Here is a 13,855-nt window from a genome sequence, read left to right as displayed (position 1 = left end):
GGCCCAGGGGTTAAATGAAACTGGATAAATGCCTGTTTAATAAAAAAAAAATTATCTTAAATAATCTTTCTTTTGTAGCATTTCAAATAAATTCGGTTCTCTGATTAATTACTACACTACCCCCTACACATATTTTGAATTTTTGTTTTGCTGTATTTTTCTTAAAAGAACTGGGATAATATGTACAAATGTTTTAGGTGTTATTACATCAGGGATCTTTTTTAAAGGGAATGGTAGAGTTATTTCCTCACAATACTATATATTTTTCTATATTCTGTTTGACATTCAAAGTACTGTTTTAATTCTGTAACCAACATATATGGAAACATAAGATATTATGTGAAAAGTGTTAACCCAAATGTTTATATTTACAATGGAATTTCATAGGTTATACAACTTGTATTTGAATGTGTGTCTGTTTTCAGATTGTTTTAACCTTATCATATGTAAATACAGCAGAGAGGTAAATGAGCCTCATGTCATACATGGGAATAGTTATCATTATGTTTCTTAAATGAATTCCCAGAACTGAAAGTCACTGGTTCCTGACTTTTCCTTATGATTTCTCCTTAGGAATTTAGATCTATTCTTGGCAATCTCGTTAGGGCTTCTTTCACATCCTTCTTCCTCAGAATGTAATGAAGACATTGAAGGTGGGAGTCACAAATTGTGTAAAAATGTGTGAAGAACTTACCCTGGTTATGGCCATAGGATCTCTTAGGTTGGATATAGGTGGCTCATCTGGTCCCAAAGAAGAATGGCACCACAAATAGATGGGAATCACAGTCCCAGGGCCTTTCACCACCTTGGACTGACTTAATTTTTGTTACTGCTTGAACAATGAGTCCATAGGAGACCACTATCAAGGTAATAGGAAGAAGGGGGAACACTAATATGGCCACAAAGAGCTGGACTTCATTTATATGGATGTCAGCACATGCCAGCTTTATCATGGTGGGTATCTCACAAAGAAAGTGGAGGAGATGGTGATGCCCACCTCAGGGAAGCTGAAGGGTGATGGAATTCTGGATGAGAGTGTTTCCTACTCCACTGAGACACACTATTCCTGCTAAGCCCATACAGAATGGTTGGATAGCTAGAGGTCTGCACACAGTTGCAAAACAGTCATATGCCATGATAATAAGGAGAACACATTCAGTGGAAGCCAGCAAGAGGGACACATGGAGTTGAATGGTATAACCTCTGGATGTGATGTTCTTGGCTGATCCCATTAGGTTCCACAATAGTTTGGGGGCAACGCTGGAAGTGAGGCAAATGTCAAGAAATGACTCCCTAGATATGAATTTATTAGTTATCCAACATTCATAAGCAAAAATCTAGTAATTACTAAGTTTGTAATTTGCTGTCAAATTTCAATTTCACTTAATCGAGTATGATGTTAGATTTGGAAGCAGCTTGAGACATAATCTTTATTAATTTTCAGATTTTATAGAGGAAGATAATGTAAGGGCTGATGAGTGTCCTACTTATGTAGTAACTAGAAATGAATTTAAAATAATGTAATTGATCTTCCCATATCTTTCCATTGCAATATTTTAAATTATTTTTAAAACTTTTGGATTACAAGGAATTACTCAAGGAGGGCCTCACATTATAGCCCATGCCTTGGTTTATAATTTATTCTTTTGATGTGGGATAAAAAATTCTCTCTTGATCTAATAGAACCAGCTTAGTAAGGAAAAGTGAGAAGTGGAGGCATCAGCCTTTTCCATGGTTCAGTTTTTTGCGAATTGTGGCTTACCAGAACTGGGTAGAGTGATCAGCGTTTGGAGTTTGGAGTTTGAAATGCATCTCTGAGTGCATGTTTGTATGTATAAAATTTTAGCTCAGCAAAGGTTTAAAGAAAAAGCTTTCCCTACCTGATATCATACAAAATCTGAAATATGAACAATGGCTATCAACTGCTGTTTGGAAGAGGGAAACATCTCTAGAGGAATATCTTTCCATTTTGATAAAAAGATTAAAAATTATCCATTTCCACATGTACTTTTGTATTACTACTTGTGCTATGAACAATTCTCTACCTTGATTTGTGGCAGGTTCATAAAGGTCAGACCTCAGAAAGAAATCCTTTAAGTAGATCTGAGGAGAGAATAAGTGGAAAACAATCATGCAAGAAAGGAGCTAACTCAAGGTTGATCAGTCTAACTGGGGGAAACACAAGAAGGATGAGAAGGTAAGACAGGTGACTTCAGTCCTCTAAATCATCCCCCTTTCCTATTTACCTTTCACAATGTGTAGAGAAGAAGATAAATCATGTGACATTTGCATATTAGAGTTTCTCTTCTGAAACCAATGTCGCTGCCCAATACCCATAAGCTAGGCTAAAATAAATATTTTTTCGGCGATCTTGCCTGGAGAAAAACACATCATGAAAAGTGAGAGGTGCATAGGATACTGACGTTGGGGATCTGTATCTCAAAATTCATAATTAACATAGAGTTGTATAGTGTTCAAAAGAGAGTGTTTCATAAAAAAGCAAGAATGAAGGCATTTCTCAACTGGGCATTTGCTGTATGTCCAGTCAGAAAATCTCATGGACCAACTTTCCAACCCAACCCATACCCAAGACTCTTATGTATATATGTTTTATATTCAGGTGGAGTAAAGGAAAAAAAGCATTGTCTTTATTATTCGAAGTTAGTTATTCATATGAGTGAAAGAGTCTGGTTACTATTTTATAAACAGATATTTTCATTAATAAGCATAAACATTTTTCCATATCAATAAACATTAACCCTAACACCAGTGTGCTGGTTTAAAAGGATGTATGCCCCCTAGAAAAGCCATGTTTTAATCAAAACCCCATTTCATAAAGGTAGAATAATCCCTATTCAATACTGTATGTTTGAAACTGTAATCAGATCATCTCCCTGGATGATGTGATTTAGTCAAGAGTGGTTGTTAAGACGGTTTAGGTGGTGACATGTCTCCATCCATTTGGGTGGGTCTTCATTGGTTTACTGGAGTCCTATAAAAGAGGAAACATTTTGGAGAATGAAGGAGATTTGGAGAGAGCAGAAAATGCTGCAACATCTCAAAGCAGAGAGTCCACAGCCAGCGACCTTTGGAGATGAAGAAGGAAAACGCCTCCCAGGGAGCTTCATGAAACAGGAAGCCAGGAGAGAAAGCTAGCAGATGATGCCATGCTCACCATGTGCCTTTCCAGCCAAGAGAGAAACGTGACTGTGTTCACCATGTGCCATTTCACTTGAGAGAGAAACCCTGAACTTCAACCGTCCTTCTTGAACCAAGGTATCTTTCCCTAGATGACTTAGACTGGACATTTCTGTAGACTTGTTTTAATTGGGACACTTTCTCTGCCTTAGAACTGTAAACTAGCAACTTATTAAATTCCCCTTTTTAAAAGCCATTCCATTTCTGGTATATTGCATTCTGGCAGCAAGCAAATTAGAACACACCAGTGATTGAATAGTGCTTCATTAGAGAATGAATCAAATTATTTGTATCAATTCTAAATTATTGATCATTGCTTTTGTTTGTAATTTGACTGAAAATTCAAATCTGTACTGATTAATAGTTTTATAATCAGATATGTGCATGCATGCATACATTACTATTTATTTACTTTTGGACTATGTATGTTATGAGACAGAGATATAACATTGGTATATTTAAAGTTGAAAAATAATCCATCTATTTCTGATTTTGTGCACAAGATTTCCCTCACACATTCTATTTAGGTGATGATATTTGTTTTAGAACCTTCTAGGTAAAAATTACACACCATCCTCATTTTAATAACATAAATGTAGCTAAAATATCCCCAAATCATGGACACCTCAATAATTTTCAATTCTCCCTCAACAAAACCACTAAAAAAACCCAAAAATGATAGAACTGAAGTTAAATCTGTTTTTGAGATAAAATAAGAAAAATATGAAATTTGATGAAAAGGAACTGTTTTGAGGAAAAAAATAAATCCACCATACAGATGACTGAAAATAGAACAATAGGCCTCACTCTTAGCATCCTTATCTTCCTTGATTTGGGTGAATTATGTTGGTAATTAGGCTGAATGGTTTATTTACTTCATTTTACCTAATTCCATTTCAAACATCTGAGGAAGTTTATTATCTCCATCTTATATAAGAGAAATTGGAGCCTTAAAAAAGTGAGTTGTCTCTTCTTTCAAAAGGTGTTAAGAACCTGTTCCAGATTTGACCCCAGGGGGTTCAGATTTAGAAAGGTGAATGTGTAAGTATCCCCTGTAGGACAGGTGCAGGTGGACCTGAAATGGAGTAGGTTTAGCATTATGGTGATGGTCAAGCATGAAAATTTTAGTAAGGTCAATAAAATTTACATACCAGAATTCCAGTTTTCAAAATTGGTATACAAAATTGTAAAATGGTTTGTTTAATATTATTGCATTTTAGAAGTCAGAGAGGTAAGATAAAAAAGAAAGGGGGAAAATGATGAGAGATATTGATTATTCTGAGTGGGAAAAAATTTACTTTTATCTGTAGCATGCGATTAAGTTAATGCTCAAATGTATCCCCTACTTTAGTTTTCAAATTCTATATACTTTTACATATTCCATTACTTTTACATAGAGATAAAGATAATATTCTGTTAGAGGCCAATGACTTTTCTTTACCTCCAAATATGACTACAGTATAATAATGTTACATTAGTATGATAAAGTTCAATTTTTATAAAGATTTTAGGAGATTAGAGAAATGTCTCCATCTTACTTGCTTTTTCTTTTAAATTATGAAATCTTTAAATACACAGGATTATCAAAGGTCATGTGCTCACCACAAAGTATAATAAAAGTTAGTGTTGCTTTAGATGTGAATCTCATAAAATTAAAAAATTCAGATACAGTGAAAGTCCTATTTCCTTCATTCTCCAAACTCATGCTCTCCAAACATCCCCCAAAGCAATCATTATCCTGAAGATGATATGTTCTCCTTCCAACCACTTTTTAAATTTTATCACAGAGAAATATGTTCACAGTGATATACAGTAATAGTTTATAAGTTATTGAAGTTTCCTTATGAAGTATATTTTGAAATTTTTTCTCACTCATGTTTTTGAGCTTTATCCATATCCACACATATATGTTTAGGTGTTTTTTTTTTTTAATTAACTATTATGTTGTGTACTTTTGTCAAGAACATGGCACAAAAAATTCATTCCTTTTTTTTTTGTTTCATTTCTAATGTTAGTTTCATTCCTTTTTTTTTGTTTCATTTCTAATGTTAGTTTGAAAATGGGAATATTTAGGTTGCTTCCCAGTGTCATTTTTCTATTACAACTTGTAAGGTTGTGCTCTTTTTTTTTGTACACATGTGCATGCATTTCTCTTATAGATATATATTAGAATTTTGTTATGAGTTTGAACATTTAGAAATTTTCTAAAATATTGCAATATTGCTGTCTAAGTTGTTTGTTCAAATTTAAACTCCCTTTAGCAATATGTGAAAAATATGTTTTTTCATCTCAAAAGTAACACAACTGAAAAAGAAAAGCAACACTGCTGTTAAGTATTAACCTTTTTGATGAGTGTGAATTTCAACACCTTCTTGTTTTAATATGCCCATTTACTGATTACCACAGAGGTTGTGTAGTGTTAGCATTTAAAACGTAACTTTAAAATTGTTAGCAAGCTGGATACTGCATTTGGAAATTGTTTGGTTTGGGAAAAAGGAGCAGCCGCTGGTGTAAGTGAGTGTCACTGAAATTTGTGGTATAAAGCTCTACTTTCAGTTTTCAGGTTTTGGTTTTTAATTTGTCTTGCCTCAAACAGTAGTCGAAATGTTAAAATGGGAAACAACATGAATGAAAAATCTAAATGAAATACAAAGGGTGATCCTTTAAATTGCATGCTTAAGCATTGTGAGAGATTGGGATATGAGCCCATGACAAAGACAAGCATGAAACATGTATGTGAAGTAATTTCACAATAAAAACAGGAAGATGGCCAAAAGTGGCCCAGTCAAGGCTCAATAGACTATAATACTATCTTACAGCTAGATTTATGTTATAATAGCATGATCAAATGGAATTAAAATACATATGTGCAATGTTTTATGAAAACAATGTTTCTCAGAATGGGAACCTGCAGTGAGAATGTTTGGGGTATGGCATTTAACCTAACACCCAAACCCCTAGCCTCTTCTCCAGAGCTCCTGAGCTTTTGGCTAGAGAGGAGATCCTCAGCTCCCTGGGTGAAGGAAGTGCTGGCTGAGACCCCCAGCACCTAGATGATGAAAATGGTGGATGAGCCTTCTCAACTCCAGGTTATAAAGATAGTGGCCTTGATTCCTAGACCTCTTGCTGTAGATGCCCTGGGCTCCCCACTGGGTGTCTGGAGTCCTGGGCTATGGTAGTGGCCAAGACTTCTGCATCCCTTATTAGGAAATGCACTGGATGCCCAACTAGGGGAATGGCAGTTGAAGCCCCTCTGGAAATGGCTGCATTTCCTATGCTACCTCCATCCTTTCTGCTGAAGTATGCAATTTCTGTACTCCCCATTTCCATCCTGCCAGAGTTCACTCCCCTCTGGCTCCTTGTCAAGAGATTGAGCATGAGCCTGGGATGCCATTGAATACCCATGGAATGGCCCACCCACTTCATACCAGAGTGGTATAACAGTCAGGCTGCATGTGTTTTCCTCTGGAAGGAAAAATCAGGAACAGTTCCCTCTCCAACAACTTCCAACTAGAAATTGACCAGGGCCAACCTAGGGGATATCTGTGTTTGCATACCCCTTTATCCACCTCAGATATATACAATTGGAAATGCTGAATGTCCAGTTTTCAAGAAGGTCCCAGAAAAATAGAAAACTCCTTTGACTCAAATTTTGCAATGCGTAATTCTAATTGAGCAGATAGAAAATTTTTATTAAATGTGCTATGGTTATGGTTAAGTTCTGGTGTCACCTTGGCCAAGTGGTTATGCCCAGTTGTCAGGTCAGGCAAGCACTGGCCTGACCATTGCTGCAAGGACATTTTGTGGCTGGTTGATAAACTGAAAGGGTTGTGTATTAAATCATCAGTCCGTTGATTGCATCTATGGCTATTTACATGTGTGATCAAGTAAGGCATGTCTCCCACAAGGAGAACATGCAATCAGTTGAAGGCTTTCAAGGAAGAAGAGAGACTCTTTCATTGTTTCATCAGCCAATGAGCCTCTCCTGTGAAGGTTATTCAGGCCCTTCATTGGAGCCACCAGCTTCAAAGCCTGTCATATAGATTTTGGACTCTTCCATTACCACAGTGTGTGAGTCACCTTTATAAATCTCATATTTATAAATCTCTCCTGTTGGTTCTGTTTCTCTACAGAACCCTGACAGCACAACTTGGTACCAGGAGTGGTTCACAAGAAACAGAATCTTAACAATGGGTTTTTAACAATTGGTTTTCTACACTAACTACACTATGAGACACTAATGACTCTGTTTCCAATAATTAAGATGACACTGACTGTCCATGTAGTGATTTGGCAAAAGGGATACTCAAAGTATCACCTTTAGATTCTGCCAATTGTATGCTTATGTGAGGCAAGGCTCTAGGGATAATGTTTTTGACACCTACTGAGTTTTGTGGAATTAAGAGATATAATGGTGTTGGCTGGTTATTGTTAGATGTGCTGGATACAGTAAGGGGGGAAAGAGATGAACTGAATGCTTCAAATTTGTATGTTAAGTACTGTATGAATGATGTAAAAGTATCCATGTATGCACTGAAAGAGTATCTCATTTTCTGTTGTCATAGACTTGAGATCTCTGAAAAGCAGACACAAAGCCTCACTGTGCAAGTAACAGATTTGCAACATAAACTAAAATCTCAAACTTGCAGTGTGTCTGCTGTAAAATATGGCTTTGATTGTAAAAGAAGCTGATCCTGAATGTGGATGGTGATACTGGCTTGATAATAATGGTGATGGGGAGATAGGATCCCTGTAATCTGCTGAGCCTTTGCTAGAAAGAATTTAAATGACTACCTTGAAAAAACAAAAGAGCTCTTGACCTCCTGTCTGTCTTGAGGAACTAGCTTCCTGACCTCTAATCTCCCCAGAGTAGTCTATCATCCAAACTCCATCTAATGACATTAAACCTGTCAATGTCTGTTAACTCTCTAACCACTTTCCCTGAGGAAACAACCCTCACTCCTCTGTCTGGAGTAACTAATACTGTTTCACCAGGTGAAGCTACAGTGGAATGTCCCCAGGTACTTGGCTTGAAAGACACTTCTATTAATTTTTGTGACCAGCACCACCATCCCTCTTTAATTCAAGACAAATAACTAGAGTAAATTCCCAACAGACCCCAAAAGGTGAGGTACAAAGTGAAACCCATGAGAAGGGATGCTATACTAAAAAAGAATCTCATGAATTTTCCCATCAAAATAGACAGAAATCAGGGGAATATGTGTGGGAATGAATGTTAAGGGTGTGGGAAAATGGTGGAAGGAATATAAAGTTGGATCAAGTGGAATTTATTGATATGGGCCAACTAAGCAGAAATTCTGCCTTCAATGTTGTAGAAAGGGCATTAACAGTTTGCATGGTTGGCAGAAACATGGGTCAAAAGGTGGCTGACATTACCTGAGGTTGAAATGCCAGTATAATGGTATAATGTAGAAGAGGGGATACAGAGGCTTAGAGAGATTGGGATGTTAGAGTGATTTATCTTGGAACACCTGCTCACATACCCCAGGAATGTCCAGAGGACACATCTTTAACCAGAATCTTGAGAAATAAATTCATGAGTCTAGCTCCATCATCCTGAAGAGCTCTGCAGTCACCCTTCTCTGTAGTTCATGTATTACTGTGGGAATTGCTGTCACTGAGATGGAATCCATAAAGACAGTGAGGATAATCAGATATTGAGTTTGCTGAAGCCATGTGGTGACAGTTAATCATTATAGATAATGTGGGTATGGCCACCATAATGGGCAGTAGACTCAAAGCAGCAATAAAAATAATGTGACTCACAGTGATTTGTGATTTTGGCTTGTAGATCATGGGGTACCTAGGAGTAAAATAGATGGCCAGTCTACTAAATTCTTGCTTGAACTGTATATGCAGAAGAATGCTAGGTCAAGTCAACAGAAGTCTAACCTGAATTACAAAAGCAGAGAGTCACTGCCCCTTAATTAATTCCTAGAGTTGAGACAGTTTAAAGAGCCAGAGCCCCTCAAATGAGGGAGGGCCAGGTACCACTGGGGAAGAACCCTTCACTACCATAATAGCCCTCACTCCATGAGTCAGAGAACCAAAGTGGAGATTCTGACAGTTTGTGATTTACACTGTTAACCTTCCTCCCAGGCTTCACCAGGGAGAGCTATGGCCTTTTACCAGGGTGATAGTGTGCTGGGGGAAAGGAAATGATCAGATATTTCAGGGATTTTTAGACACTGGCTCAGTGTCTAATTACAAGAGACCCAAAATATCACTTCTGTCCACCAGTCAGAGTAGGAACTTATGGAGGTCAGGTGATCAGTGCAGTTTTAGCTCAGGTCTATCTCACAGTGGGTCCATCTCACAGTGAATCCATTCTGTGGTTATTTTCTCAGTTCCAGAATGCATAATTGTAATCAACATTCTCATAAACTGGCAGAATCTCCACATTTGTTCTCTGACTCATGGAGTGAGGGCTGTTATGTTAGGAATTGGCCAAGTGGAAATCACTAGAACTGCCCCTACCTAGCAAGATAGCGAATCAGAAACAGTACTGTATTCCTTGAGGGGATGCAGAGGTTAGTGTCACTCTTCAGGACATGAAGGATACAGGGCTGTTGAATCTGATCACATCCCCATTCAACTCTCCTATTTGTCCTGTGCAGAAAACAGAGGGATAGGAGCGAAAGAAGTCTCTGTGACATGTCCAAACTGCTGTGCAAGCTGCTTTTCCACTTGGGACATATGATTGAGCAGATCCAATGGTACTGGTGGTGCCTGTGGCAAACAGGGGTGTTGTCTGGAAACTTTGGCAGGCCCCTATAGGAGAATCACAATGCAGACCATTGGGATTTTACCATCTCCTGCAGTTAACTACTCCCCTTTTCAGAAACATCTTTTGGCCTGCTATCGGGCCTTAGTACAGACTGTGCACTTAACCCTTGGGCCATCAAGTTACCATCAGACCTCAGTTGCCTCTCATGAGCTGGGTGGTACCTGACCCACCAAGCCATAAAGACAGGCATAAGCAGCAGCACTCCCTCATAAACTGGAAATGATATATTAGAGATAGGGTTTGATCAGGTCCTGAGGGCACAAGTAAGTTATATGAAAATGTGACCCAAATATCCATGACCTCCACTCCTGCCACATTATCTTCTCTTTCCCAGACCAGAGCTATGGCCTTTAGGGGAGTTCCTTATAGTCAGTTGTCTGAGGAAGAGTAAACTCTGGCCATTTACAGATGGTTCTACATGATATACAGGAACCACCCAGCACTGGACAACAGCAGCACTACACCCCCTTTCTGGAATGTCCTTAAAGGACAGTGGTATAGGAAAATCTTTCCACTGCATGGAAATTTGAGCAGTGCACTTGTTTGTTTGTTTTGCTTTGCATGAGAAGTTACCAGAGGTCTGTTTGTATTAGAAAGCCATTAGAAAACTCATGGACTGTTTCTAATGGTTTGGCTGGATGTCAGGGACTTAGAAGGAACATGATTGGAAAATTGGTGATAAAGAGGTCTGGGGAAGAGGTCTCTTCTAGTTTGCTAGCTGCTGGAATGCAATATACCAGAAACAGAATGGCTTTTAAAAAGAGGAATTTAATAAGTTGCTATTTTACAGTTCTAAGGCCAAGAAAATGTCCCAATTAAAACAAGTCTATAGAAATGTCCGATCTATGCATCCAGGGAAAGATACCTTGGTTCAAGAAGGCCGATAAAGTTCAGGGTTTCTCTCTCAAGTGGAAGGGCACATGGCAAGCACAGCCAGAGTTTCTCTCTCATCTGGAAAGGCAGATGATGAACATGGTCAGGGTTCCTCTCTCATCTGGAAGGACACATGGCGAACACAGCATCATTTGCTAGCTTCTTCATTGCTGGCTTCCAGTTTCATGAAGCTCCCTGGGAGGCATTTTCCTTCTTCATCTCCAAAGGTCTCTGGCTCATGGACTCTCTGCTTCATGATGCTGCAGTATTCCCTGCTCTCTTTGAGTCTCTTTCATTCTCCAAAGTGTTTCCTCTTTTATAGGACCCCAGAAACTTATCAAGATCTGCCAAAATGGGTGGAGACATGTTGTCACCTAATCCATCTTAACAACCACTCTTGATTAAATCACATCTCCAGGGGGATGATCTGATTACAGTTTCAAACATACAGTATTGAATAGGGATTATTCTGCCTTTATGAAATGGGATTTAGATCAAAACACGGCTTTTCTAGAGGACATACATCCTTTCAAACTAGCACAAGGTCTGTGGATAGACTTTTCTAAATGGGCAAAGAACATGAAGATATTTGTTCCCAATGTAAATGTTCACCAGAGAATGACTTCAGAGAGGAAGGTTGTAATAACCAAGTGGATAAGATGCCCCATCCTGTGAAAACAAGTCATCCTCTTTCCTCAACCACACCTGCCATTTCCCAATGGGTTCAGGAATAAGTGGTCATGGTGATAAATATGGAGGTTATGCATAGGCTCAGCAGCATGAACTTCCACTCTGCAAGGCTGATCTGGCTATAGCCACTAATGAATGCCTAATCTGCCAGCAGTAGAGACCCACACTCAGTCCCCCAAATTGCACCATTTCCTGATGTGACAGCCTGATATCTGGATGTGGTTGATTGACCCCTTTCATAATGGAAAGGGTAGTGATTTGTTCTAACTGAATAAACACATACTCTGGATATGGATTTTCATTCTCTACATGCAATGCTTCTGCAAAAACTACCATCCATGGACTTATGGAATGCCTTATTCACCATCATAGTATTCCACACAGCATTGCTTCTAATCAAGAATACCACTTCACAGCATATGAAGTGTGATAATAGGCATACGTTTATGAAATTATCTGATGTTACCATGCACCCCATCATTCAGAGGCAGCTGGGATGATAGAACAGTGGAATGGCCTTTTGAAGACCCAATTATGGTGCCAACTGTATGGCAATACCTTACAGGGCTAGGGCAGTGTTCTCCAGGAGGCTACATATGTTCTGAATCAGTGTCCACCATAGGATGCTGTTTCTCCCATAGCCAGGATTCATGGGTCCAGAAATCAAGGGATGGAAATCAAGGTGTAGTACCACTCACTATTACCCCTAGTGATTCACTAAGAAAATTTGCTTCTTGTCCCTGAAACCTTAAGCTCTGCTGGTCTACAGGTCTTAATTCCAAAAGGAGGAGTGCTCTTACCATGAGACACAACAATGAGTCCATTGAACTGGAATTTAAAATGACACCTGACCACTTTGGGCTTCTCATGCCACTGAATCAGCAGGCATGTAAAGGGACAACTGTTCTATTTGAGGTGATTGGCCCTAACTATCAAGAGGATTTAGGACTGCAACTACACAATGGAGGTAAAGGAGATATTTCTTGGAATAGAGGAAGTTCCCCAGGGCATCTCTAGTACTACAATGCCCTGTGATTAAAGTCAATGGAAAACTGCAACAATACAATCCAGATCAGACTAGCAATGGTCCAGAAGCTTCAGGAGTGAAGATGAAGATCACCCTACCTGCAAAGAACCATGGCTATCTGAAGTGCTTGCTGAGGGTAAAGGAAACATGGAATGGGTAGTAGAGGAAGGTAGCAATAAATATGAACTATAACCACCTGACCAGTTACAGAAGCATGAGCTGTGATTGCATCAATATTTCCTCCCTGTTTTGCTATGAGTGTGTTCCCATTTATATCTAAGGAAGTATCTTGTTTTCCTCTTATCATATAACATAAGTTGTATTGTGTTTTTTATAGTATTTAAGTCACGGGATATGAAGTTTAAGAATGGATGTTACCTAAGAATTGCACCCTATTCATGAGAAACTTCTGGTTGTATGCAGGACAGTTGAGTATTGTTAGGTGAAACATATGTCTGTTATTGCTATAATGATTGTATAGCCCATATCTTCTGCCTCTGTGATTGCAAAACCTTGTTAAAAACCTTAATTTGTACCCATTTATCCTGTTTTAACTTTAGAGTCTTGTAATCACTAAAGACAGCCCCTTAGGTTTATTAATGAAGGGGTGAGCCCTTAACTAACCCACCCTAAGTCCAAAGTTATCTTCAGAGCTGAGACTGAATATAATTAAAATGGGCCCCTCTGACATGTGCAGAGGCTTAGACTTTAACCTAAAAGTCACCTATACCTCGTTCCACCATCTTCTTATGTATTTTCTGTGACTAAGCATGAAATCAATCTGTATAGGCTCAATAATTTGACCACCTCTAATTATATCGTTGGTGCTTCGGTGCTTTTTTATTCTAAACCCTGCCCATTTTTTTCTCTAATAAAACTATCAGAATTATTGCAGTTCAGGGAGACAGATTTGGGAGCTTTTAGGCCATATGCTCCCCTACTATGTGCCTGGTAATAAATTTGTTCTCTCCTTGAAACCTCAATGTCTCAGGAATGGGTTATTGAGCATGTTGGGCAAAAGAGTCTATCACCTTTGTCTGGTAACAAGAGAAATAGGTCAGCTTGTTGTATAGAAGGTTTTGTTGGTTACGGATTTCTTTAGTGACCTTTGAAAACTAGGGGATTACATGATTTATTTTAATCAGGTAGTTCCCTGTTTTGCTTTCAGGAGGAGATAAATATTGATGTTTGTAGCCTTCAGTCAGGTGCATAAAATTTGTCTTTGGGCAGATGTTTAACAATCCTTATAACCCCAGGAT

General features: G+C 38.5%; 1 pseudogene; it reads right to left on the bottom strand.

Moving 5' to 3' along the window:
• Positions 1 to 569: 569 nt before the first annotated feature.
• Positions 570 to 1,824, bottom strand: LOC143683169 (olfactory receptor 2G3-like; annotated as a pseudogene).
• Between the last annotated feature and the right edge of the window lie 12,031 nt (positions 1,825 to 13,855).

This window comes from Tamandua tetradactyla, chromosome 5 (genome assembly GCF_023851605.1).
Source record: "Tamandua tetradactyla isolate mTamTet1 chromosome 5, mTamTet1.pri, whole genome shotgun sequence".
Lineage (NCBI taxonomy): Eukaryota > Metazoa > Chordata > Mammalia > Pilosa > Myrmecophagidae > Tamandua > Tamandua tetradactyla.
The sequence above is the reverse complement of the archived record's forward strand: the minus strand, read 5'-3'. Positions and strand labels throughout refer to the sequence as shown.